Genomic DNA, 26,918 nt, shown 5'->3' with positions numbered 1-26,918 from the left:
GTAGATGTTTTGGAGTAAAAGTTCACAAATAGTTTCTTGATGAGGTAAAAGTACGCACTGCGAAATCGTATCCAGTTAGACTTGCGTACTTTTATCCCAAACCGCTATTTTTCTTTCGGCAACCAACAGATAACACAGCCAACTAAACTCATGATGATCAAGGAGACTAATGGAATCTTATAGTCGCCAGTTCCGCTGCATAGTTTACCTGTTTTTAAATAGATTTAGGTTCAACTAACACTCACTCATAACTATACAAATTTTATATCGCAAACGTACAGAAGTGACTCACGGCATTGTGTCGAGTTGTAATTGTCCGAGTGCCACAGGTTCCAGAACAGTACTGAGGAGATGATGCTTGGTGGGAGAATGGCACACTACTGCTTTAGGGACCTCAAAACTTGATTTTACTCTTGCCTCTCGAGCGCTTTTACCCCCATCTCCCGTATCTAGGAACAAAATAATATTTCACTCCAGTGTAAAGTCGTTGCATTGGAGAAAATCTTGTATTTAATAGTCCATCTGCTACATCAGTACATTCCCAGGCACCGGTTATCAGTAAGTGAAACCAAATTAAGCAGAAGAGTATTAAAAATTTGTTACAAATTAAAATATATTTATACAGAAGCTATTGTAAACAAAAACAAATTCCGTTTCCAAGAAAGGTAAAATTATTAAAACATTAAATAAATTCAGGTCATTTGGAAGTATCACATGCTCCATGGTAAGAGTCCGCTTACTGTTTCGAGGTACAAGATGGTGCACGACCGAAAAAGTATGACTTAAATGTCCGTATTTTATATAAATAATCCTAAAAATATGTTGCATTTTACTCAGCATGAAATTCTGTACCTGAAGAACTAGCAGTACAGTCCAAATTGCTTTTCTGTGGTATACAGACTCGAATGAACGCTAAATATTTATAAATTATGCACAAAACCCAACCCCCTTGTCGTACAATTACCAAAAACTCTAGACATTGGCGGAATCTGCTTATGGTTGTCTCTAGTGCGCGTTTCTTCATGTGATTTCAGAATCAGTTACCAGACTGAAAGTACCGATCAAAAAACATCATGTGTTTCTAGGTACGCTCTCCTTTAGGTTCAACACTCAGTCTCTTCTAATACAACCACTACATTTACTACTTCTTCCTTCTTTAAATAACTGGGGAGGTTACGTTATGCTTAACAGTAAGATATCTTCAGAGATTAGCAAAGGCATATTAAACTGCTATGAGGTTATTCTTATTGGTGGAGCCAACACTTCACGGGACTCAGTCTTATTTCTCGCACTTTGATTCTACCGACGTCGGAGGTGCGGCACCGAGATGTACAGGATCGCGTGTATGACGCTCCCCGACCAGGAACGTGCTTCCTTCTCCCCCCCCCCCCCCCCTCCACCCTCACCTGCCAATCCTTGTATAGAAAAGTGCACCATACTTTCAGCTACATGTCATTTGCTTGCCTGGAGGATTTGAACCATACCGAACATGAAAAATCCCATCTGCCTATAGACGCATACCTGGTGATACGAAGAGGTTAACCAAATTTGAATGAATCTGTCGGCTCTTGTAACGACAGTTCATCTGCTACATCGAAGAGCGCGTCCCTTGAGTTTCACATGTTTGCCACTCCCATTCACGTGAAAAGAGGTTAATTCGCTTCTCAGTGACTCAAGCCACGAGCAGTGAAACTACGAAAACTCAAATAACTGACATCACACTTACGTTAAACTCAGCGCATGTCTGCAGAAATGTCATGGCACATAAAAGTGAAAACGACTAATGGACAAATGTTCATAACGCCCGAACCTCATAAAAGGGAAGGCAAAGTGGATAGCAGGAATAAATTACCGGATCTGAGTATCTGATAGCACTGCTCCAGACAGTAATGGAGCGCCCATTTAGATATGAAAGCACGCGATGTGGAAATGTTTAGTGCTGAAATTACAAGCGCATTTGCGTGTACTTACGGATTTTTTTAACCTGTATTTCCTGCTGGCGCTTTCACACATGTGCCACGGACACTGTGCTATGTTTGAAATTTCATATTCTCAGTACATAAATATAGAGAGTGAAAGAAAAATGGACACGTGTTTCGGTGTGTCGCATTTTATATCCTTATATCGTTCCAAAGGGCGTTGCTCTCACATTTCAATTCGCGTTACTTTCGACTCCTGTTAGTTTCAACGAAATTCTTCCTACAAATTGCTTCAGTCTTCATAACTTCCTCGCGGGATTAGCAGAGCGGTCTCAGGCGCTGCAGTCATGGACTTTGCGGCTGGTCACAGCAGAGGTTCGAGTCCTCCCTCGGGCATGGGTGTGTGTGTTTGTCCTTAGGATGATTTAGGTTAAGTAGTGTGTAAGCTTAGGGACTGATGACCTTAGCAGTTAAGTCCCATAAGATTTCACTCACTTTTTTTTTCCTTAATTGTTGTTGTTCTTGTTGTTGTTGTCTTCAGTCCTGAGACTGGTTTGATGCAGCTCTCCATGTTACTCTATCCTGTGCAAGCTTCTTCATCTCCCACTACCTACTGCAACCTACATCCTTCTGAATCTGCTTAGGGTATTCATCTCTTGGTCTCCCTCTACGACTTTTACCCTCCACACTGCCCTCCAGTACTAAATTGGTGATCCCTTGATGCCTCAGAACATGTCCTACCAACCGATCCCTTCTTCTAGTCATGTTGTGCCACAAACTCCTCCCCAATTCTGTTCAGTACCTCCTCATTAGTTATGTGATCTACCCATCTAATCTTCAGCATTCTTCTGTAGCACCACATTTCAAAAGCTTCTATTCTCTTCTTGTCTAAACTATTTATGGTCCATGTTTGACTTCCATTCATGGCTACACTCCATACATAATTGTATATGTACATTTTTATACATCGTCTCTATGGTTCTAGAACTTTATACTGGGTGTTTCCGCAAGAGCGTGCAAAACTGTAACAGGACATAGAGAATGATCCACTGAACAATTTGAGATAGGGAATATGGGGACGGAGAAGCCAGCTTAAGGAATTGTGGAAGTAAACTTGTCTACCACGTTGTCTAGCATTACTGTTTTCCAGCTTATTTACAACTAACATGCATACAAGTTTAAATGTACTGTGCTGCTTATTTACGTGTACATTCTTTATTTCCTGCAAGGAAATAAGGAGGACGGGCCTGATTACTAGGAAATCATGATGCACGTTTTGTTTACTTTACTTGGTGGGTCTGTTGTATCGTATTTACGTTGTCCAATGACAGAACGTGCAATGAATCAACGACAGACCCATTTATTACTCAGCGCTATTCAGAGACGTACAGTACAATACGATGTAGCACTACCGGTACAGTATCGCAGAACTCACTGACGTGCACCTTGTGTATGGGGAAATGCTTTGCAATGCTCTCGTTGCTGAAAGGCTTCTGAGGAAATGATTTCCTAACAGGCGTCATCCGTCACGACGAGCGGCTATTTCTGTCGATCGACGAATGCGGGAGACTGGTTCTTTGGAAAGAAGAAACGAGGGACACGCCAGGGATATTCGGCAGGGTGCGTTAGAATCTTGTTCGCCGATTTCATGCTTGTATTGAAGTTGATGGCCGCCAGTAATAGCACATTTTCTAAGATGCAGAACAAATGGTACGTTCGTTGTATCAGTGATGGTATTTGCAGTTAACTGTAACTATTGTAAATAAAAAAGTACGCAGTAATGTAAATTTATTCCTATTACCTCCTTACGCTGGCTTCCACGACTCTAAGTTCCCTACCTAAAATTGTTTGGTAGAGCATCCTCTACATTCTGTTAAATTTTTGCATGCACGGTCTTACGGAAACAGCTGGTACACAGTGCTACATGAATGATTGAGAGAGAGAAGGAGGGAGAGGGGAGGAGGATTTTTATTTCAACTTGATAGAAATAAAATTTTTGAAAACTACGCATCGTAATCAAATTTTTATTTTCAAATCGGATTTCCACATTTTTATTGTATTTTAGGATTCTACGCCAAAATATATGCTCGGTTTAGTCAAACCATTGTTGGTCTTTCGTGGTACATGGCGCTGCAATCAACAAATATCAAGTGTGCCTGTTTTTGCAGTTAAGAACCGACGCATTTGATTTTACATTTCATTTACGATGTAGGTGTAAACCTTTACGTGCTAAAGGTTAGTACTTATGTTTGAAATTGACTTTATTGTTGAAAGTTGTGCAGTACAATATGGTTACGCTTAGTGTGATCCAGAACAACAACGTGGATGTAATCGTTTTCAGTTCTCATCGGTATGCCTGATATTGGCGAGACCCCTTGCCTCTTACAATTGCAGTGCTTGATTCGGTCAGTATATCACTTCGTGGACATGGTTGTCGTGTGTGTTCCGCCGTTACCAGCGTAGCGGTCAGCGCAAGAGTTACTGCGGTTTGATGGAAACACACACCGAAATCGGTGACCTTGATGGCGAGTTTCAAGGGCAGCCTTCGAAATGAGGCATTTCGATGGTTTGGGGACTCATCACAATCAACCCTGTAGGGAACAGAAGATTACGTTACAATACAAGGAGCTTATTTGATAGAAATGGCAATGTCTAGCCATATTATTTGTACTATAAAATCATATTTGCAACACTCAAGTAACGTTCTAACATCAGCCTGAATCGTTTGAACACAAAGGCGTACGTTTACGTCGTAAATGAAGTGTATAATGAAGTGCGTCGGTTCTTCAGTGTAAAAACAGGCACGCTTGATATTTGTCATTTACAGCGCCATATACTACCAATAGAAAAGAATCGTTTCAGTAAACCGTACGTATTTTTGGCTTAGAATCGTAAAACGCAATAAAAATAGGGGATGTTCCCCGTCTCAAAATGCGAAGCTGACCCCACCCACGCAGGGGGGATGAACAGAAAGTGGCCAGATGTCACCTTTACTAATATTAACTTTCCACCTAGAACATTCTTTTTCGTTCGATGCACCGTTCTCCAGATATTGAACTACCTCAAGCCTCAAGATGGAACAAACAAATCAATTTAACGACTTGAGGGAGCATATATAGGTATATATGCTACCGCAAGTCGTTAAATAGTCGACTGTCGAACCTAGTTACAATTACGTGTAGTGGTTGATAACTTTTCCCACGTCATTAACATAAACGGAAAGACGTAGAGAGTGACATTTGTATCTTCCTGGTTGAGTCTCTGGTCGCCGTATTATCTTTTCACACGTGTAGTGTTCTTCTTTGTGATACGATGCTTTTATGAGTACTAAATTAACTAACTTTATTACCAACAAAACTCGAGACCTATACAACTGAAACTTCATAATTCATTTTAACTGTTTCGAAAAACTTTAAAATAATTCTATTTAAGAGACTCTTATTGCTTTTCCCGAGGGTACAACTCGCAAATTTTATTATCCCGCAAGCGGAGGAAGGAGTTTTCTTTTCAGCCGGTTTTAGTTGTAATCAGTGATGGGAAAGGGAAGGAAGTTGACATAGGGGTGTCCTATAGTAAGTGAAGAGAAAGAAATAATGAATCGAGGGCTAAACGAAACGATCAGCTAATCGAACAATATCGTATCGTAACAACGTTATAGTCATTTTAAATCGGCTACAGCACCACTGCTTCCGAGTACAAAATTTGTAGTACCTGTCCAACGATTACATGGGATGAACAGTATCCAGTAATATAATGAATTTTTTGAGAATAAGACAATGTGGAATTTATTCCTAAACGCTTGTATAAGATCGCGGAAATTATCATAAGTGGGTGATATCGTTAAATGAGTTGAATATTTCGGAGGTAACCTAATAATGTGTCTCAAGTAGGATAGCAATCTTCTAAGGGTGGTATTATTCAAGTAGACTATCGATTTACGGTTGAAGTAATTGTTGAACATTGTGCTTGCATGGTCTGTTATATTATTCGTGTCAGGAGAACCAAGAAACAGGCTCAATACGGACACCAAGATAATTAAAGCATCGTAAGAAAGGAACTAAAATTCGGTTCGGCTTTGAATTACTTTCTAAACAACCTTTGCGTACGGTGGCTAGGTTGATGTATTAGGGAGATGCGAAGCATGAAACTGAAGCACCTTGTCTCTACAAACAAGAAAAAAAATTCTGACCGAATCATTACCAAATGTTAACGTCATTCTGGCTTGTTCATTTCTGTGTGGTTACTCTGTGTAGGGTCAACGTGCTGCCAATAGTCATGATGCAATAGTGAAGGAAATTGAAAAGAAGCCTACAATTTTTTTGTATGTGTAATCGTATCCTGTTATAATAGTTGCTTACATAAAGTGCAACCTTTGTGCAAAATTATGATATGCGGTTATCTTACGCGGCGTTTGCTATCCGAATTCCAACAACGTTTCTTTTTGCCTCATAGAGTTAATTCGGAATTTTGTATGTCAGATTTTAGAATAGAAACCGCTTTAGACCTTTTTGTGTCGGCATTACGAAATTCCATAAAGTCGGATTAAAAGCAAGAAAATACTGTTGGTGTTACATATTAGTAGAAGGAAAGACGACTTTAAATGTATCAGGGGATGTGCGTACTGACAGATTCGTTTATAATCGCTATTAAAAATTTCACGAATCATTTCTCTACGTACTGAACAATCCTGAACGAACGGATATCTGTATGCAGACGAAGATCATAAATACAGAAGTTAGTGTAATGTTCCTATAAAAGCGATTTTCTAGTGTACACATATTTTCGTTTGTGTATCAGCTGCTAGTAATAAACTGCGGTCAGAATGTTAAATCAAACACCTTTCAGCCGTCTAAATTTCCTAATTGTTTTGTAATTTGGCTACCAGTTTCAGCGATATATTACGCCATCTTCATGCCCCCTGGCCGACGTGTAGGAAGGTTCCCACACCTCATCCAGTCAAATTAGGTGCAGCATTCAATGACTGTTATCCATAGTTTTTGAGACAGCGATCACTTAAACATCACCTGCTCCTATTTTGACTGGACCAGAGGTGGGAATCTTCCCACACTTCGGTCGGGGTGCCTGAAGATGGCGTAATATATCGCCGAAACAGATACCCCAATAAAACAACAATTTGAAAATTTAGACGGCTTACATTCTGTACTGAACAGTCGAGGTCCCGCTATCATCTGTGAAAATATGGACATAGAGAAAATTACGATCACTTCCAGTTGGAAATATTTAACATTACAGTTTTTGTTCGAGCGTCTCCAGTCGTATTGATCAGTAGTTATTGTCAAATGAAACGTCCGCGTCTCTTCTACCCGCTGGACAGCTTTCGGAGATCACACAGGTGGGTTAGTGGACCTTTCCTCGACCTTTTCGGGGTGCAGATTTCACTAAACGCAGTTTACAGGACACCGTGCTTCATCGTCTGTAGCCCTGTGAAGCGACGAGTGTGCTCTTTCAAGGAACCGAATAATATTTTTGCCCGATGAGCTTATTACTTCCGTACAGGCGTGGGAAGGTACTTCATCGATCAAGTATTTGTAATTGTCTGACATTTCGTACTCTGTCCTGAACTGTTGTAGCACTCTGCCACATATGCCCCGAGCCACCACAAGCGTTTTGCCGATATGAAGTTAAGCGTGAGTCAAGCGATAGGCAGCGCGATAACCTCGTTCCAACGACACGACGGCGGCGTTTCAAAACAGTGGTGATGTATCCCCTATCTCGGTGTCGCGGCGCGCAGCACTTTCTCCCCGTCTTGCAACGCCACGCTGCTAAAAAATGGTCGCCGGCGCCATTACTCATACCCGTCCGTTCGCACAACTGCCCGCACTCCCTGCTCTGCTTTATTTTTTCCTTCATTTTTTTATAGGCTGCCAGTAATTTCATTTCCTGGTTGGCACAAAGACTTTTACTGCTGTGTCCACTGTCTGGGACGTTCCATCACCGGACTGCAATACTGATATTTCGTCTTTCATTGTCCTACATCAATCTCTTCTGATTCATGGTGTTACGTAGGACGACCAGGATTGGTTTAATGGCATGATTTAGAGAAGATGTTTCACGTCTTTCATTGCGCACGTTTCAAAGCGAATAGGAGACCCGCATTTGCGATACTCAAAGGCCCTTCCTGTAGTCGAGCATATTATATATATATTGAATTTTCTCTGTTTGGGAGTGCTGAAGAAACTATCTGGTTTACGTACCACAAAGCATTCAACAGCCTAGATCACATGAAACATTTCTTTATTTAAGACAACTGGTTACGGCAGACTTTGCTGTCATCTTCAGGTGTTAAAAATCTTTTTGTTGTGAAACGTGCTCATTTTACTGCTACAGTCTACTGTGATTTTGTGATGTAACTAACATCTGTGAGCGATATACTCGAAAATATATTGACAAGTTCTTTTGCAAAAGGTGCTTTATGTTTTTTAAATATTTTAGTGACGACAAAAATTTTATAATGTGCTGATTTTTTATCCACATGACAACTTGGCATGAGGTTCAAAGTAAAATGAACATGTTCCACAACAAAAAGATTTTTGAGACCTGAAAATGACAGCAAAGTTTGTCGAAACCGGTTGTCTTAAGTAAAGAAATATTTTATGAGATGTACGCGATGTACGCTGTTCTGTGCGGTAAGAAGCACCAGACTCGTTCTGGAGTGGGGGATGATGGACGGAGAAGATGGGTGAGGTGAAGATGGAGAGACAGAGAGGAGGTGGACTAATAGAAGTGGAATACATACATACCTTAGCAACTCTGGATACTCAGATAGTTGTATTGTCAAAGTGAAGGTTTTAATCTCTACGACAATAATAATGCGGGAATTATTCGAGGGCTCGTTACAAACCCTCAATTATTTCCCGGGAAAAAATTATCTACGGCCCCGAAACTTGGTGATGCGTCTTGTTCCTTCTCTACACATTCACTCTCCAGTGTGACACTTTACCCAGTGATGGATGAGCTGGCGGAGACCTTCATTGTAGGAGTTTGTATTTTGGCTGTTTGCAGGAAATGTTTACGTCGTACGTAAATCACGTGTGTGGGGAACCGAAAGCCCGCAGGCCGCTTCTGGCTCGCGATTGGTACCAGTCTGGTTCCCGAAAGAAACAAAGACGGTTTTCTTTGCGGCGAGATCTATTTACCGAATTTCAATCACTAACTTTCTCTTCCGAATGCGAAAATATTTTGTTGACACCCACCTACATAGGGAGAAATGATCATCATAGTAAAATAAGAGAAATTAGAGCTCGAACGGGAAGATTTAGGTGTTCCTTTTTCCCACGCGCCATTCAAGAGTGGAATAGTAGAGAAGCAGTATGAAAATGGTTCGATGAACCCTCTGCCAGGCAGTTCTAAATGTTCAAATGTGTGTGAAATCTTACGGGACTTAACTGCTAAGGTCATCAGACCCTAAGCTTACACACTACTTAACCTAAATTATCCTAAGGACAAACACACACACCCACGCCCGAGGGAGGACTCGAAACTCCGCCGGGACCAGCGCAGGCAGTTAAGGGTGAATTGCAGATTAACCATGTAGATACAGATGTAGAAATTCAGGGTGAAAGTAAAATGAATGTACTCTTAAAAAACATGAATTCTGAGGTTTAATTTGCTGACGTACTGTTTCGGGAAAGGTGTGCCGTTTATGTCGCTGCACTACCCCACTACACTGACGTCACGGATGCTACAGTTCCGACTTTCGAGCAGGGAGCGTTGCTGTTGGGTCGTGACGAGACGGCCCGTGAGTTTAAGTTAGTATGTGAGTCAGGCCCGGCCCACAGGACACCTAAGGTTGCCCACGGCTGTCGTAATTCATCTCACTGTCGTTGTGGAAACGGCTGTCACGCAGTGGTTTGCACATTCGAGGAAAGAGGAAGAACTCACTAGGCGCTATGTCACGAGAATATGGGGGCCTAAGACAAAATTAAAAAGCCGAAAGAAGCAGCGTGTGTGGAAGCGTCTTGTGCAGAATAAGCTGGGTGATCGTGCAAGAGAAGCACCCTAGAGGACATTTTCCCGTGCCACTTCATCCTGACACCCTCCCGTAATCTGATCACGAAATCTCGTTAGTGTGGTCCTCTGACGATTCGTGCCTTTAATCCGATAGTATCACACCCAGTTAGTCCCAAAAACCGCTCAGCACGTTAGAGGACGACGGTTGAAATCCGTGCCCAGTCTTCCGGAATTACGTTTTCAGTGGTTTCCCTGAATCGCTCCAGGCAAATGCAAGGATGATTCCTTGAATGAAAGGGCACGACTGAAGGGGTACGGACGATTTCCTTCCCCGTCCGTGAAACTTTCCAAGCTTGTGCTCCGTTTCTAATGACCTCGATTCCGCCGCCTCTTTCCGGACTTGCTGAATATGCTCGAAGCCATCCGTACCGTTTATCGTCGTGTGTCGCTTGACGTCCAGGAAGTAAGAGGGAATGGGCATACAGCTACCACGGAGGCAGACCGAGGGCTGTTTGTCGTGCGCATGGGAAACCGGCTCAATAATTCACGTGGGGGCGGGTTCCGTCATGCGTCGCTCGCGCCGCCGCCTCATCAATACGTCACGCGGCGCAAATAAACACGCCGCGTGCGGTGCGGGAGGCCGCGCGCGTGCCGTATGTGCGTGCGTCGCAGAGACGGGCTGCGTGTTGTGTCCGGAGATGGCTGCCTTACTGGTGTATTTACTGCCCCGCGTCCGTGACGCACCGTACGCAGTCGGCGCCGAGTTAATGTCTGCTCCGCTATTCCTGGCGCGTCCGGCCGGATGGCCGTCTGCAGATGGCCCTCGCGCTGCTTCCAGCACCGTTTGCGGGTCGCACGGAGCTGTAAGCAGGAGCGCGCAGCAGTGCAAGGTGTTTGTTCATCACGCAAGCGTGATCCTCATCTGCATCTGTAGTGTGCCAACCACTGTGCAGTGCATGGTAGGAGATACCTCCCTTTGTGCTGTAACACATAGTAGGACATCATCCAGTTCCAGTCTCGCCTGTAGCGGTAGAAGAACGACTGCTTAAATTCCTCTGTGGGGACTGAAATTAGTTTCATCTTGTCTTCGTGGCCGCTACGGGTGCGATATAAGGTTTTTTTGTATATTCCTCAATTCAAGTGCTTTGGAAGCAGTCTTCCTTGCAGATTGATCACGTTTTGCCAGTTTCACACCAATAAACCAGAGTGCGCCACCTGCTTTCTTTACGGCTGAGACTGCAGTCTCTGATCAAAAGTACACGGACACATCTGTTTACTGCGGAACTGACCACTAGACACCACGAGAGGCGAATCCATCAGTATAAAAAGAGGCAGGGAGTAGGTTGTCAGTAGAGAAGGAACAACAGCAGAAAGAGTGGGTTACGAGAGCTCAGTGACTTCGAACATGGACTAGACATTGGATGTCATCTGAATAACATATCTATAACGGACATTTCAACTGTTCTAAACCTGCCAAAGTCAACTTGTGAAATGGAAACGAATAGGAACTATCTCAGCTAAACGAAGACCACGCAGACCTGATGTGCTGAAAGATGGCGGCCGTCGAACATTGCGGAGGGTGGTTGTAAAAACATTGCATGCAATCTGCGGAGGGAATCACTGGTGAATTCCAAAGAGCTACCAGCAGTCCAGCTATCATGGCTGTCCGTATAGACTTAGAGTATCGAGCAGCTCCTCGCGAGACACATATCTGTCTGGTCGTTACTAAGCGACGCCACTAGACAGTGGATGACTGGAAGTGAGTAACTTGGAATGATGGTTTACACTATATCATGTGACGGTCCGATGGAAGGGTTCCTCTTGAGCAAATGCCTGGAGAACGTTACACGCTATCGTGTGTAGTACCAACAGTATGGAGGAGGTGGTGTCAGAGTACTGGTGTGCCCTTCGTGGTTAGGTTGCGGTCCCGTTACAGTGGGGTCCCCTTATTGGGCTAATGAGAACGCTAGTCGCTGAAGGCTATAAACACGTATTACAGCTTGTCTACTGCGTACTGAATATTAACATCGGGGAGACGATGACTATGTGTATCGACATGAAACTGCACCCAGCCATAAAGAAGTATCTGTGAGGCAATGGTTTGTGGACAATAACATTTGTGAAATGGACTGGTCTTACCAGGTCCCGTCCTGAACCCGATGGAACACCTTTGGAATTAGTCAGAAGGTCGACTTCATGCCAGGCCGCAGCACCCAACATCATTACTTTGTCCGGTTTCGGCTCTTGAGGAAGAATGGTCTGTCATTCCTCCGCAGGTACCTCAGTGGACGTGTCCGCAGCAGAGCTGAAGCTGTCATATAAGTTGACTGAATCCAATCACGGGTCACTGATGTTTTAATAATGCGAGGGGCGTTCAGTAAGTAATGTAGCACAATTTCTTTTTTTCTGAAAGCGGGTTGGTTTTATTCGGGATTAGGTCGGAACGAATGTCTTGCTGCACCAATAACGTCTTCATCGTCCACGTACTGCTTCTTGCGGGGTGGAACCTTCATTGACTCAGACAGATGGAAGTACGAAGGTATGAGATCCAGGCTGTAGGGTAGATGATCAGGAACAGTCCAATGAAGTTTATTGAGCTCCTTTCGGGTGCATAGGTTTGTTTGGGGCCTTGGGTTGTCACGGAGAAGGAGAAAAACGCCGACTCAAAACATGCCTATATATGGCAATGTCACGGGCACCAGTAACGTCACAGCCGGCAGCCAGCGTATATAAGGGCGCACCAACAGCCCACTGGCAGTCATACCACTTGCCAATGGCCAAGGAGTGCTTGGCCGAAAGCTCGTGTAGTTTTAAGCAATTGACGCGGTTGGAAACCCGAGAACATTTTATTCAATGTTATCGCCGCGAGACTCTGCATTCATACAACACTGAAGTCGTTTCTTCAGTTTGTTGCACTATACTTTTCAGAGCTAATTATTGCACTGCAAGGGAGAACCAAAAAAGAAAAAAAAAAGAACTTAACTCCACCCAAACAGGTCATAAAGGCCCAACGGTATCGACCGGCTCCCTGTCATCCTCAGTCCCAGGCGTCACTGGATGCGGATGTGTAGGGGCGTGTGGTCAGCACACTGCTCTCCCGGCCGTATGTAACTTTACGAGACCTGGGCCCTTACTTGTCAGTCAAGTAGCTTCTCAGTTTACCTAACAAGGGTTCAGTGCACTCCGCTTGCCAATAGCGCTCGGCAGACCGGATGGTCACCCATCCAGGTGCTAGCCCAGTCCGACAGCGCTTAACTTCGGTGACCTGACGGGAACAGGTGTTACCACAGCGACAAGGCCGTTGGCCTCGTAAGGGAGAAAATCAAACTGAATAGCCTGTTGTCAGTGCCAGAAGAACGTCGGCATAACATTACTGCCTGATGGTGCGGCAAAACTTTTTCTTCGGTGAAGAGATCGTGTGACGCCGCTGCATGGATTGTCCTTCTGTTTCCAGTTCGAAGTAACGAATCCATGTTTCATTGCTTGTGACGATTTTCGACAAATATTGTCACGATCAGCCTCATAACGCGCAAGCAATTCTGCACATTTGGTCCATCGTTCCTTTTTATGGCCTTCTGTAAAGCGGCAGTAATGGAGTGGGCACACACCTCTGAGTATCACACCACCTGGTGGAGAACTGTGTCGGAACTGCCAACAGAGACATCCAGTTCTGCAGCGAGGTGTTTCATTCTGATCCTTCGATCGCGTCGAATGAGGATGTCTGTACGTTCTAGCATTGCTGGACTCACAGCTGTGTACGGTCGGCCGGCCCGCGGGAGATTAGACAGGTTTGGGCGACCTTGTTGCGATGATGACAGACGCCTCGCTCAACGACTCACCGTGCTTTAGAGCACTGCCAGGTTTCCTTAGACGATCTACAAGCGCCTATGAATATCTGCGATGGTTTGCTACCCGCCAAAAGAAACTGAGCGTCAGCTCCGTTACAGACGCCATCGAAATTTCATCAATCTATAAGGGCAGGAGAGGGAATAGTCCACGATGTCCCATAACAATTTCCGCATTATTTCAACCGTAGTTGGTAGAGAAAAAAAAAATGTTTTTCACTAATTACTGAATGCCTCTTGTAGATTATTACGTATTTATAGATGTTATGATAGTTTTGTAACGCTGCTCGGTCTCTATATGGGCCCTACTGATGTTTGAAGTAGAGCCGGATAAAGATAAAACATTTAAATCGCTGATCTATTAACAATAAATAATGAGGAACTAGGCTTTTTTGTAGCAACATTGTAATAATAGTTGTAGTTTGCGGCCATGAAAGGTTGTACACTACTGACCATTAAAATTGCTACACCACGAAGATGACGTGCTGCAGACGCGAAATTTAACCGACAGGAAGACGATGCTGTGATATACAAATGATTAGCTTTTCAGAGCATTCACACAAGGTTGGCGCCGGTGGCGACACCTAAAACGTGCTGACATGAGGAAAGTTTCCAATCAATTTCTCATACATAAACAGCAGTTGACCGGCGTAGCCTGGTGAAACATTTTTGTGATGCTTCGTGTAAGGAGGAGAAATGCTTACCATCACGTTTCCGACTTTGATAAAGGTCTGATTGTAACCTAGAGCGATTGCAGTTTATCGTATCGCGATATTGCTGCTCGCGTTGGTCGAGATCCAATGACTGTTAGCAGAATATGGAATCGATGGGTTCAAGAGGGTAATACGGAACGCCGTGCTGGATCCCAACGGCCTCGTATCACTAACAGTCGAGATGACAGGCATCTTATTCACATGGCTGTAACGGATCGTGCAGACACGTCTCGATCCCTGAGTCAACAGATGGGGACGTTTGCAAGACGACAACCATCTGCACGAACAGTTCGACGACGGTTGCAGGAGCATGGGCTATCAGCTGGGAGACCATGGCTGCGGTTACCCTTGATGCTGCATCACAGACAGGAGCGCCTGCGATGGTGTACTCAACGACGAACGTGGATGCACGAATGGCAAAACGTCATTTTTTCGGATGAATCCAGGTTCTGTTTACAGAATCATGATGGTCCCATCCGCGTTTGACATCGCGGTGAACGCAAATATGAAGCGTGTATTCGTCATCGCCATACTGGCATATCACCCGGCGTGATGGTATGGGGTGCCATTGGTTACACGTCTCGGTCACTTCTTGTTCGCATTGACAGCACTTTTAACAGTGGACGTTACATTTCAAATGTGTTACAACCCGTGGCTCTACCCGTCATTCGATCCCTGCGAAACCCTACATTTCAGCATGTTGCAGGTCCTGTACGGGCCTTTCTGGATACAGTATTCGACTGCTGTCCTGGCCAGCACATTCTTCAGATCTCTCACCAACTGAAAACGTCTGGTCAATGGTGGCCGAGCAGCTGGCTCGTCACAATACACCAGTCACTACTCTTGATGAACTGTGGTATCGTGTTGAAGCTGCATGGGCAGCTGTACCTGTACACGCCATCCAAGCTCTGTTTGACTCAATGCCCAGGCGTATCAAGGCCGTTATTACGGCCAGAGGAGGTTGTTCTGGGTACTGATTTCTCAGGATCTATGCACCCAAATTGCGTGAAAATGTAATCACATGTCAGTTCTAGTATAATATATTTGTCCAATGAATACTTGTTTATTATCTGCATTTCTTCTTGGTGTAGCAATTTTAATGGCCGGTAGTGTATTTTTATAAACATTTGTTTGTAAGCGACCCTGTATTTGCACTTCCCCTTGTCTTCTCTGACACTTGTCACGTCGTTGTAGCAAGTAGGAATATCGCACGATTGGTTGAGGCCCCAGGCAGTCGGAGTAGCCACGCTGCGGAAAGCTAGTGAAGGCGGGCCGGGCGGCTGTGGCCACGGCACCTGGCCGCTGCCAGTAATTGGGCGGGCTCCCCATCCTTCCGTAGTTTGGCGCTGGCCCCAGCGGTGGGCGCGGTGCTGACTCGGCCGCGGAATCCGTTTGATTCGGCATAATGAGAATCGGAAGGGCGCGCCGCCGCCGCCTCCGCCGCCCCCGCAGGCACCGCTGCCTCCGCCGCCCCCGCAGGCACCGCCGCGGCCACACCACGGCCCCTGCTAGCGCCGCCGCCGCCGCCGCCTATATCGATCGCCTCGCTTCCCAATCCACCGCGGCGAGCCGAGCCTCCGGTGCTCACTCGTTGCCTATTCGTATTCTCTGGCGCCGTTTGCGACCTTCACCCCATGCAGGGGAGAGATGCAAAGCGAACCCTCACTCACGTTCTAGCTTCAGCATTCTGATTTACGGTAAATGAGTGAGCCAGTATCTCCCACAACGTCAAGGATTGTGTAACGTCATCATTGTAGCATCTCCTCGAGAGTAAAAAACTCTGGTTCTGAAATAACCCAAGTCGATTTGTACATAATTCTTGGTTGCAAAAGTCAGTTATACCACCCTCATGCTACATATGAAAGAAAGAAATTATTCGTAAAACACCACACGCTCGTGTGTGTGTGTGTGTGTGTGTGTATACAGCGTCTTTCAAACTTTTTGTGATAAAAGTGATGAAATATCACGTCATCTTTTTTTGTACTTTCAGCATTGCAGCCCAGTTAGCAATCGTGATAATCTAATGTATAAGAAACTATCAGCCTCGTTTGTGGTAATGAAAACAACCTTTCCCTAGGTTTCAGCCCAAATAATTGAGCCTTCTTCAGAAGATTTGCCTGAATCCATAATTTGTCTAAGAGGGCATGGTCTAAAAATAAAACTAAAACAGCCTGAATAGGCGTAGTCACGTTTTAAAAATGCGGAACGTAAGTAGCAAGTCAACACCAAGACTTAAGCTCTGGCGTGCGCCTCTTCTCCATGGACGCCGTGCGGTGGGCCTCGGGAGCTCACGTGAAACTAAGTAGGACTAGATAACGCGCTGAAAATCAGCTAAGGTTGCTAAGTAACCGTTTGCGTGCCAAAGAAATGATCGTACAGTTACAAATGAAGTATTCGACAAATTTTATGTTCATGAAGTTTTATTTTAATAAGAAATTTCATTGTTGAAAACAAAACGGATCCCACTTTCTACTATTGTAATATGTGCAGTTTTTGTAGAATGTCAAACGGTTTGATGAAATGCTCTCAAGTTTTAAGGTTGTCCGGGTAAATAGTATAACTACGAAGGGCGTTCAATGAGTCAACAATACCTTTTTCTCTCTTTTTTTTTTTTTACTCGGTCAGTTTCGGTTGAAAAATTGCAAAAGTTGTTGGAGGATGCCGTGGAATATTCCCCCTTAAGGCCCTTTAGTTTCATGAAGTTTCGATAGGTGGCCACGCTATATGTAGCCTTTAAAATGGCATCTGCAACGGATGTAGGTTCCATGCAGAGAACAGTCATTGAGTTTCTTTTGGCGTAAAATTGGAGCATCGCAGACATTCATAGGCGCCTGTAGAATGACTGCGGAGACCTGGCAGTGAAAAAAAAAAAAACAGTTGTTGGGCGAGGTGCCTGCCATCGTTGCGACAAGATCGCGCAAACCAGTCCGATGTGCCGCGTTCCGGCCGACCGCACACAGCTGTGACTCCTGCGATGATGAACTTGCCGACACCCTCATTCGAGGTGATCGATGGACCACAATGAAACACCTTGCTACCGAACAGGACGACTCTGCTGATAATGCTTAGACACTCACCCACCAGTAACGGAACTCAAAACTGTGCTCTTGCTGGGTTCCTCGGCGCCTAAAAGAAGACTGTAAGGACCTCCCATATGTTTAGTCCGATGAAGGGCGCCTTCTGCGGGAAGCAGTAAGTGGATGATAGGGAGGCTATTGATGAAGGAAGACGGTGGCTCCGACGCTGACCATTAGAGTGGTACCATGCAGGTCTATAGGCCCTACCAGTAAACTGGCATAGGTTGCGCAAGGCTGTCTGATGGAACGGAGATGATATTGAAGAATAGGATTTCGTAACTAAACGAGTGGGAATAGTGTGGTGTACTGCCGGCCGGTGTGGCCGAGTGGTTCTAGGCGCTTCAGTCAGGAACCGCGCGACCGCTACGGTCGCAGGTTCCAATCGTGCCTCAGGCATGCTTGTGTGTGATGTCCTTAGGTTAGTTAGGTTTAAGTAGTTCTAAGTTCTAGGGGACTGATGACCTCAGATGTTAAGTCCAATAGTGCTCAGAGCTATTTGTGGGGTACTGGAATCATAATCATTTTCTTAGAGCCTTTGTCCCACTTCAACGCATGGTCGGCCTTGGTATTAAGTAGTTGCCGATGCTAGTGTCGGAGGGTGGAAGGATGCCCTTCCTATCGCCCCCCCCCCCTCCCCCCTAGGACGGAATTAGTATAACCCAGATGTCTGCGTCTAGTGTAAGCCGTGAAATAGTGCAAACGTCTGTCAAATGTCTGCGAGGCGTGTAACTGAGGCGTGACATAGAAATCAGCCCAGTATTCAACTAGTGGGATGTGGAAAACCGCCTAAAAGCCACATCCAGGCTGGCTAGCACACCGGCCGGGCCGATTCGATCTGGGGCTGGTGCGCCTACCCGAGTCCAGGGGACATTTAAAAGTGTGCGTCCCGACCGGAACTCGAACCCGGAATCTCCTGCTTATATGGCAGACGCTCTATCCGACTGAGCCATCGAGGACATAATGTGATGTATTACAATCCTGAACAAAACCCACCCTACTGTCAGAAGAAACAAAAAAGTGTTGCATTACTTATTGAATGCACATCTCATAACATTCGTCTAAAAGTCGCGGAAGTTCGACGCTGTTAACGCCTGGAAACTCGAGAACTTTGCGTCAATTTTTGTATGCCTGAAAAATCTGCGTTCACCCTTACGTGATATCATCATCAGTGCTCTCTTGCGCTAGTTATACGAACGTAAGTCTGGTTTGGTTCAAATGGCTCTGAGCACTATGGGACTCAACTTCTGAGGTCATTAGTCCCCTAGAACTTGGAACTAGTTAAACCTAACTAACCTAAGGACATCACACACATCCATGCCCGAGGCAGGATTCAAACCTGCGACGGTAGCGGTCTTGCGGTTCCAGACTGCAGCGCGTAGAACCGCACGGCCACTTCGGCCAGCTAAGTCTGGTTTGATAAGTCGTGCGATGGATCATTCGCAATGGCAGAAATAAAAACTAACCTCTGTAATCTCCAAGAACAGAAATAGGAGAAATAATTAAAAAGAAAATTAAATTCCAGAACAGCTTGGGACTGCGTTACAGATGTGCATAATTCCCACAGATACTGGCAGAAATGTGGACGGAAATTTTCTTTCCCTACTTCTCAGCGAGTGTTTCGCATTAACTGATGAAACATTCAACTTTACTACTTTCGAGACTAAATGGATGATTTTTTGCAGTGCCCCAATTGTTCCGGTGCTTTATCCCTTAGTTCATCTTCAGTGATGAATGTTTGAACCTTGAGCATTTAAAATAATGTTACCCTGATTTTTGCAAGAACAAAAATGTCACTGCGTGCACAAGGAGAAGCTCCAGGATAATTTTCTGCTCTCCAGAGTAAAATGAAAATTGTACACGGAGCGGACGTCTTGAAAATAAAACTGCGCTGCCCTGTCTTCTATGCAGTCGAAATTACGCTGTTTTGTCATTCTCGCCGCGCTGCAACGTCTTGCAGCTTTGAAGACAAAACAGTTCTCATTAGCGTAAGATTTTGTGCGCCTCCTGGCGAGGTATCGCGGAGCGGCAAATTTCCCGTGGGGCTGCCGCTGCAACTGGCCGTAGGGCAGAGCAGGGCAGCCCGGAGCGGGCGTTGGGGCGGCGGCGCTTCCGGCGGTGAGCGCGCCTTGTGCAGCGGGGTTTGTCCCGGCCACCTCCCAGGGGACCAGTGCGGCTGTGTGTGAGAGTCGCCGCAGCACTCTACCTCTGTCTGCTCAAATATGCTGACGGACTGCCGGGAAGAACGAGCGGAACGCCGCAGACACATAATAAGGTTCTGTGTTACGCTCTGCGGGGACCGTCTCATCTGTAGTGGCACTGGCTTGTACCGCTTTTGCTAATTCACCGTGTGCGGGTGTCCGCACGAGAACGCCCGCACGTCAGTTCCCGCTGACACCAAATATGTTATTGCTTCTGCTCACCCTGTAGTGTTCCCTTCGTCGGGGTTCTGCCGTGAAAATACAAAATAGAAAATCTGATTGGGTTTTGAATTTTGAAGGAATAAGTTACGGATAAGGCGGACTTCGTATTACTGATTGAGATAGTGCTGTAATTTGACCGTGAATGGCAGACCGGGTCGGCAACACTACAAAAAGTGACTGTAAGGAAATAGCATCAGAAATAAGTTGAATTTTACCTTATAATTCTGTTAGAAACGTAGTATTTATTATAATACAGTCTTCGTGGCTGCGTCTGGAATACTTCTTAATTTTCTTGTAGGATGTCCTTTTTCTCATTGTTTGCTGGTCCTCTTGTTCTCCGTCTGATGAAAATTTCTTTAAGTGGTCACTGTCAGGATTAATTTATAGATTTGGCGATAACCATTTCGAATCACTACTGAAATAACTTCGTTTCGTAACATAGTTTCAATTTCCACTTAAAAGCATATTTAACACAGCGCCGAAAAATACACGTCTTGAACGTATAAAGACGAGAGAGTAATCAATTAGTTGTTAAAAACAAACACCTACGCAAAAGTAAAAAAATAAAAAGAATCAAAATTATTTATAAAAATCGGTCGCTGGCGCAGCGCTCTTCTGCATGCGCGATCGTAAATCATATGTTTGTATTGGTGGAGGCGTGGTAGTCAAAGTACCGTTACAACCCCTTTACGAAAGCTTGTAAGGCAGTTTTGCTTCATGTTACTCTGTTTTACCGAAGAACGTGTTGTTCACCAGTAGCTGCCATGAAAACCCTATATTGTTAGTGTCGGTTTCAATTGCCATCAAGCACAGTAACTTTTTCAGTTACAGCCTTACGTGGATTCTTTCTTTCGCTACTGCCTTTATCCCGCATTGTGCGCAGGGTCAGCAGGGTTAAGTACGGATTTTGGCATGGTTAATTTTAAGGGGTGGCCGGATGCCCTTCCTGCCGACACCCCATACACCCCAGGATGGAATCAGTCTACCCCAGCTGTCTGCGTCTAGTGTAAATCGTGAAATAGTGTGAAAGTGATTCAAATGTCTGCAAGTCGCGTAACTGAAGCGGGACGTGGGGACTAGCCCAATATTCACCTAGCAGGATGTGGAAAACCGTCTAAAAACCACACCTAGGCTGGCCGGCACATCGGCCGTCGTCGTTAACCCGCCGGGCGGATTCGATCCGGGGCCGGCGCTCATATCCGAGTCCATGAAGCAGCGCGTTAGCGCTCTCGGCTATCCTGGCGGTTTACAGCATTACGTGGATATGTATGTGATATTCAGCCACACTGTAAATAGCGTCAAAAATTCTAAATGAACATTGCACCCTGAAAAAAAAAATCTGATGTTCATCTTGCGTTGTTTTAGTTACCTAGAGTGGGACTGAATGTCTTGATACATATCCATACTTCTGTGCTGGGGTTGGGGGGAGGGTTATTTTGGGGGAAGAGACCAAACAGCGAGGTCATCGGTCTCATCGGATTAGGGAAGGACGGGGAAGGAAGTCGGACGTTTGCCTGGAGCGATTTAGGATAATCACGGAAAACCTAAATCAGGAAGACCGGACGCGGGATTGAACCGTCGTCCTCCCGAATGCGAGTCTGTGACTAAAAGGGAAGCAGTGGTTGAGAAGGGAGTGAGACAGGGTTGTAGCCTATCCCCGATGCTATTCAATCTGTATATTGAGCAAGCAGTAATGGAAACAAAAGGAAAGTGTGGAGTAGGATTTAAAGCGCAGGGAGAAGAAATAAAAAACTTTGAGGTTTGCCGATGACATTGTAATTCTGTCAGAGACAGCAAAGGACTTGGAAGGGCAGTTGAGTGGAATGGACAGTGTCTTGAAAGAAGGATATAAGATGAACATAAACAAGAACAGAACGAGGATAATGGAATGTAGTGGAATTAAATCAGATGATGCGGAGGAAATGGGACACTTAAAGTAGTGGATGTGTTTTGCTGTTTGGGGAGCATAATAACTGATTTTGGTCGAAGTAGAGAGGATATGAAATGTAGACTGGCGATGAAAAGGAAAGCGTTTCTGAAGAAGAGAAATTTGTTAACATGGAGTACAGATTTAAGTGTCAGTAAGTCCTTTTTGAAAGTATTTGTATGGAATGTAGCCATGTAAGGAAGTGATATATGGACGATAAATACCTTAGACAAGAACAGAATAGAAGCTTTTGAGATGTGGTGCTACAGAAGAATGCTGAAGATTAAATGGACAGATCATGTAACACATGAGGACGTACTGAGCAGAATTGGGGAGAAGAGAAATTTGTGGTACAACAAGACTAGAAGAAGAGACTGGCTGGTAGGACACATTCTGAGGCATCAAGGGATCACCAATTTAGTACTGGAGGGAAGCGCGGGGAGGAAAAATCGTAGAAATCGTAGAGTGAGACCAAGAGATGAATACACTAATCAAATTCAGAAGGATGTAGGTTGCAGTAGTTACTCGGAGATGAAGATGCTTGCACAGGATAGAGTATCATGGAGAGCTGCATCAAACCAGTCCTTGGTTTAAAGACCACAACAACTACAACGTGACTTAAAATTTCTCTTTTTTCCGAATTCAATGTTCCTTATTTTTTCTTCTTTCATTCATTATCTGAACGTTTCCATGCCTAAGTGCCATCGTAATTTTATTTCTGTAAAATATTATACAAACGTTTTGATTGTTCCCTATTTTAAGCTTAAACATTGTAATAACTACGCTTTACTTTGTTGTGATTGTTCACCTGAAACTGCATTAATTTTAAAGAAGTGCTGTGTAAGCTGGACTACTTTTTTGCGTTATATGTCTTGGCAGCATGTCATCCGCAGAGAATAAATCAGATCTAGCTGTGCAACGCTGCCTTTAAAATTATCAGTTTTATGGTGAAGAATCGTAACAAAATAAAAGTTTAGGCCTAAATAAGGATCAGCAAAAGTAGTATAATATTTTACAGAAATGGAACGATACCTTTTCAAGGTGACATTACTATGATTCTAGAAAATGTTAATAATTTTAATTACATGTTAGATCATAACTACACACATCAAAAACAGTTTTTCATCACCCCGGTTCCCAGAACTCGTGAAGATAGACGTTGACTGTAAATATTGTGTCACAGACACAGTCTCTTTGACTGTTCAGAGATGTCACTAGACCCGCCCAAAGACGCAAACAACCATGCATGAGCAGCGCCCATTAGACAGAAGGGGTCCGACAGCCGAACAGTTCCAGTCATTCCACCAGGAAGGAGGTACACGGCTCGTGTTCAATCATGCCTAGACGGTCAAAAAAAAATGGCTCTGAGCACTATGGGACTCAACATCTGAGGTCATCAGTCCCTTAGAACTTATAACTACTTAAACCTAACTAACCTAAGGACATCAGACACAGCCCGAGGCAGGATTCGAACATGCGACCGTAGCGGTCATGCGGTTCCAGACTGTAGCGCCTAGAACCGCTCGGCCATCCCGGCCGGCCCTAGACGGTCATCACCGCGCTTTCAATCGCGTCCGCATTGTTACTTTGTGCCAGGAAGGGCTCTCAACAAGGGAAATGTCCAGGCGCCTCGGAGTGAACCAAAGCGATGTTGTTCAGACAGGGAGGAGATGCAGAGAGACAGGAACTGTCGATGACAAGCCTCGCTCGGGCCGCCCAAGGGCTACTACTGCAGTTGATGATCGCTACCTACGGAATATGGCTCGGAGGAACCCTGACTGTAACGACACCATATTGAATAATGCTTTTCGTGCAGTCACAGGACGTTTATTGTCCTAACTAATCTATTTATTTATTTAGGTGTCAGGCCAAAACCCCTAACAGATTGTCAGATACTTCTAATAATCAACAGGAGGAGCCTTATCAGAGATGAGTGCTTTCACGGCCACCCGTTCCGCTAACTACTGGCCACTTGGAGTAAATAATAAACCATCAACCCTCTGAAATAATTCAGTATCAATCAAGGGCCACTTGCCCTATAGTACAAGAGACAAGTACGATATCAGTAACTTGTTCCTACTGTTCAATGAAATTCCTTTAACTTTGTTCACTGAGACGGAGACAGAGACAGACAGCCTCTCTTCAATGCTATTCCAATGAATATTGAAAATTGATACTTATCTTGCAGTTGCAGAGTGTCCACCAGAGTCTATCACTGTCTTCTCGTTGTTAAAGTGTCTATTGACCCGTCAGGTGCTGCTGAGGAGCTTCACTGCAATCCGGCCGCTCAGATTACTCGCTGAATTTCTACTCCCCTTTAATCTTCCCCTCCCTGAGCTTTCATTCCGTTTTACGTTGACTGTTAGTGCACATATTGCGTTGGAAGCTTTCCTTGACGCGTGATCTCCTTAACGCATGACTGTCGTTCTAAGTTCCGCTAGAAATTCCTCCTTTAAGTGCATCAGAAGGTTACCACTGACGCCTGTGACCTCAGCCCTCGTCGCCTTGGCGAACAGTAAAGAATAGTCTTCACTGGTGCCTTTAATCAACTGCTGAGAAGCAAATAGCTTTCGGCTGCCACAGTACTCCTATATGTCACCCGTCTCTTCCATGCACCTGGAAGCCTGTGCTTCTACAAACATCAAAAAAGTTTTACATCACTTCGGTCCCTAGAGTTCCGGAACCCGTACAGAAAACTGGAGTAGAGATCAACATAAAAATCATTTCCGCCCTATTTATTGCTCATGAAAACCACTCATTGCATGTTGTACCACCATACATTGGGGCCTTCAGAGGTGGTGGTCCAGATTGCTGTACACTTCTTGCTACTTCAGCTGATCAGTCCTGCTAACTACACGTGTATTACCTACCTGTAGTAACCAAACACCAATCCCAACCACGGAGAGCTCCTCCCTCTCATCTCTGCTATAGAAGTTGACGAAGACGCTAACTGAACCCATACTGCCGGCCGGAGTGGCCGTGCGGTTCTAGGCGCTGCAGTCTGGAGCCGAGCGACCGCTACGGTCGCAGGTTCGAATCCTGCCTCGGGCATGGATGTGTGTGATGTCCTTAGGTTAGTTAGGTTTAATTAGCTCTAACTTCTAGGCGACTGATGACCGCAGAAGTTAAGTCGCATAGTGCTCAGAGCCATTTGAACCATTTTTTTAACCCATACTGTCGTTAACGTCATGATAGTGCCTCGCAGATAATACAGAAGCTAAAAAAGAAAAAAAAATGGTGTAGGGAAACTGTGCCGGGGACAACAAGCTATAGATGGCGAAACGTGTTTGAGTAAAGAATTAAAACAGGAAATACCTGTTTTGCGGGAGGTGAAAAAAAAAAGAGCAACAACAACCGCGGAAAAGCTTCAACAGTAATCACCAACCACAGGAGCATGGATATACGAATCAGAGTATGTAAATATTTACGTTGCTGATGAACACACTTCTTAGTATAGTGGTCTAGCTTGTAAAGGTCGCATTGAAGCAGAGATTCGCTCCCACGAGTCCTCGGGCGGCTTGTTTATCTCCGCTGTTGGTGACACACTGACCTTTGGCGGTGGCGACACATGGGCTGTGCGACCGCTGCGACGAGCGCTGTCGTGGGATTTCCCGTCTTTTGTTTTTACTTGTCACTTTGCTGGCTCGCTTCTCTGTCGATGTCTCGCTCGTTCTTGCCAGACCACATGAATAATGTTTACTCAACTACTTATAAGGAACCCCTCGAGTGCGAGGGCGCAAGTTCAGTATTTAGTAAGGCTCATGTGAAAGTGCTATGTAAACAAGTATGACAGGAAAAATAATAGCTGCTATTCATTCACCATGTGCATTGGGGGTGACAGAAATAAGTGTCCAGAAGGTGCAGAGGTCAACCTTCTATAGGATGTATGTAATACACTTCACAAAACGGACATTGTCGACATTCAAGAAATGTTCAATACAAACCACTAACTTGCACCATGAATGTCAAATGGATTGAAGGCGAACTCCTTGGGAGTTACAAGCCGTGTAGGTTGTTCATCTAGGTATGTACTGTTAAAGAATGAATATAGAACGATATTGGTGCTGTGGGGTGACGAGAACTGATGGAAATTGACGGCATGCAACCGAATGCGAAACAGTCAGTACCACAGCTTACCTTGAAACTGGCTACCTATTAACTCGTAGCTGCAGATAGTGCGATGGTATCTTTTATAGGCACGGAAAAAACAAATATCCAGAGGCTCTATTTGTCCAATGGTTCCACCGCTATGAACTGCAATGTCACCTACTTTCCAGTTTCTTGTAAGGAGTATAATTTTTACGCGCCGACCAGAAATCAAGCAAAAGTAAATTATTTTTATCAGCTTTTGGCCAATAGCAGTACTCATTCCAAAGTTGTAGTTCTCTTACGATCATTTTCCCACTCTTGCTTGCTGTGACAAATATTCCTTATTTCCCTTGCAAGATCACGCACACGAGAAAGATCATAGGGGACAGAGCACCTCCATCTTTTCACAGCCCAATAAATAACTTTCCAGCCAATTTACCATCCAGGTTAACAGTCGGTATAATTGCATACGAATTCGTTAAGCCACTGATGTTTGTTGATATTGGTACAACTCTCTTGGTACCTCTTTCAGATGTAGTTCCTCTTCAAACCCCGATTGGTCGGAGTTGAAAGTAAATTCCTTACTGAACGATGGGATAAATTTGTTCATATCGTCTACAATTTTTCGGTCCGATTCCGCAGTTTGCTGCTCATCGTCAAGTGGAAGATTTGTTTGAAATTTCGTTATCTTACGTCTTTTAATTCTGTAGCACTATTTAAAGTTATACAACCATCCACTGCTTCCCTAGAAATCACTATAACCTATGTAGTGCGCAATTTGATCTGTATAACGTAGGCCAGTATCATGCGCATGCTGTAAACTGTATCGAGCATCCTTAAAACGCACAAATACCAGTTTTTGTAACAAGTGCGCCTTGTTCCCTCTTGAATATCCATAGTTTTTCGTATGCACTACACGATCATATTGCTGCGGACTTATTCGAAATTTGTTCACAA

General features: G+C 44.7%; 1 non-coding gene across 1 annotated transcript; it reads right to left on the bottom strand.

The window, feature by feature from the left end:
• Nucleotides 1–18,407: 18,407 nt before the first annotated feature.
• On the bottom strand, nucleotides 18,408–18,482 carry Trnai-uau (transfer RNA isoleucine (anticodon UAU)). The gene has a single exon. It is a non-coding gene; the product is annotated as a tRNA-Ile (tRNA).
• Nucleotides 18,483–26,918: the final 8,436 nt, after the last annotated feature.

This window comes from Schistocerca nitens, chromosome 1 (assembly GCF_023898315.1).
Source record: "Schistocerca nitens isolate TAMUIC-IGC-003100 chromosome 1, iqSchNite1.1, whole genome shotgun sequence".
NCBI classification, from domain to species: Eukaryota; Metazoa; Arthropoda; class Insecta; order Orthoptera; family Acrididae; genus Schistocerca; species Schistocerca nitens.
The sequence above is the reverse complement of the archived record's forward strand: the minus strand, read 5'-3'. Positions and strand labels throughout refer to the sequence as shown.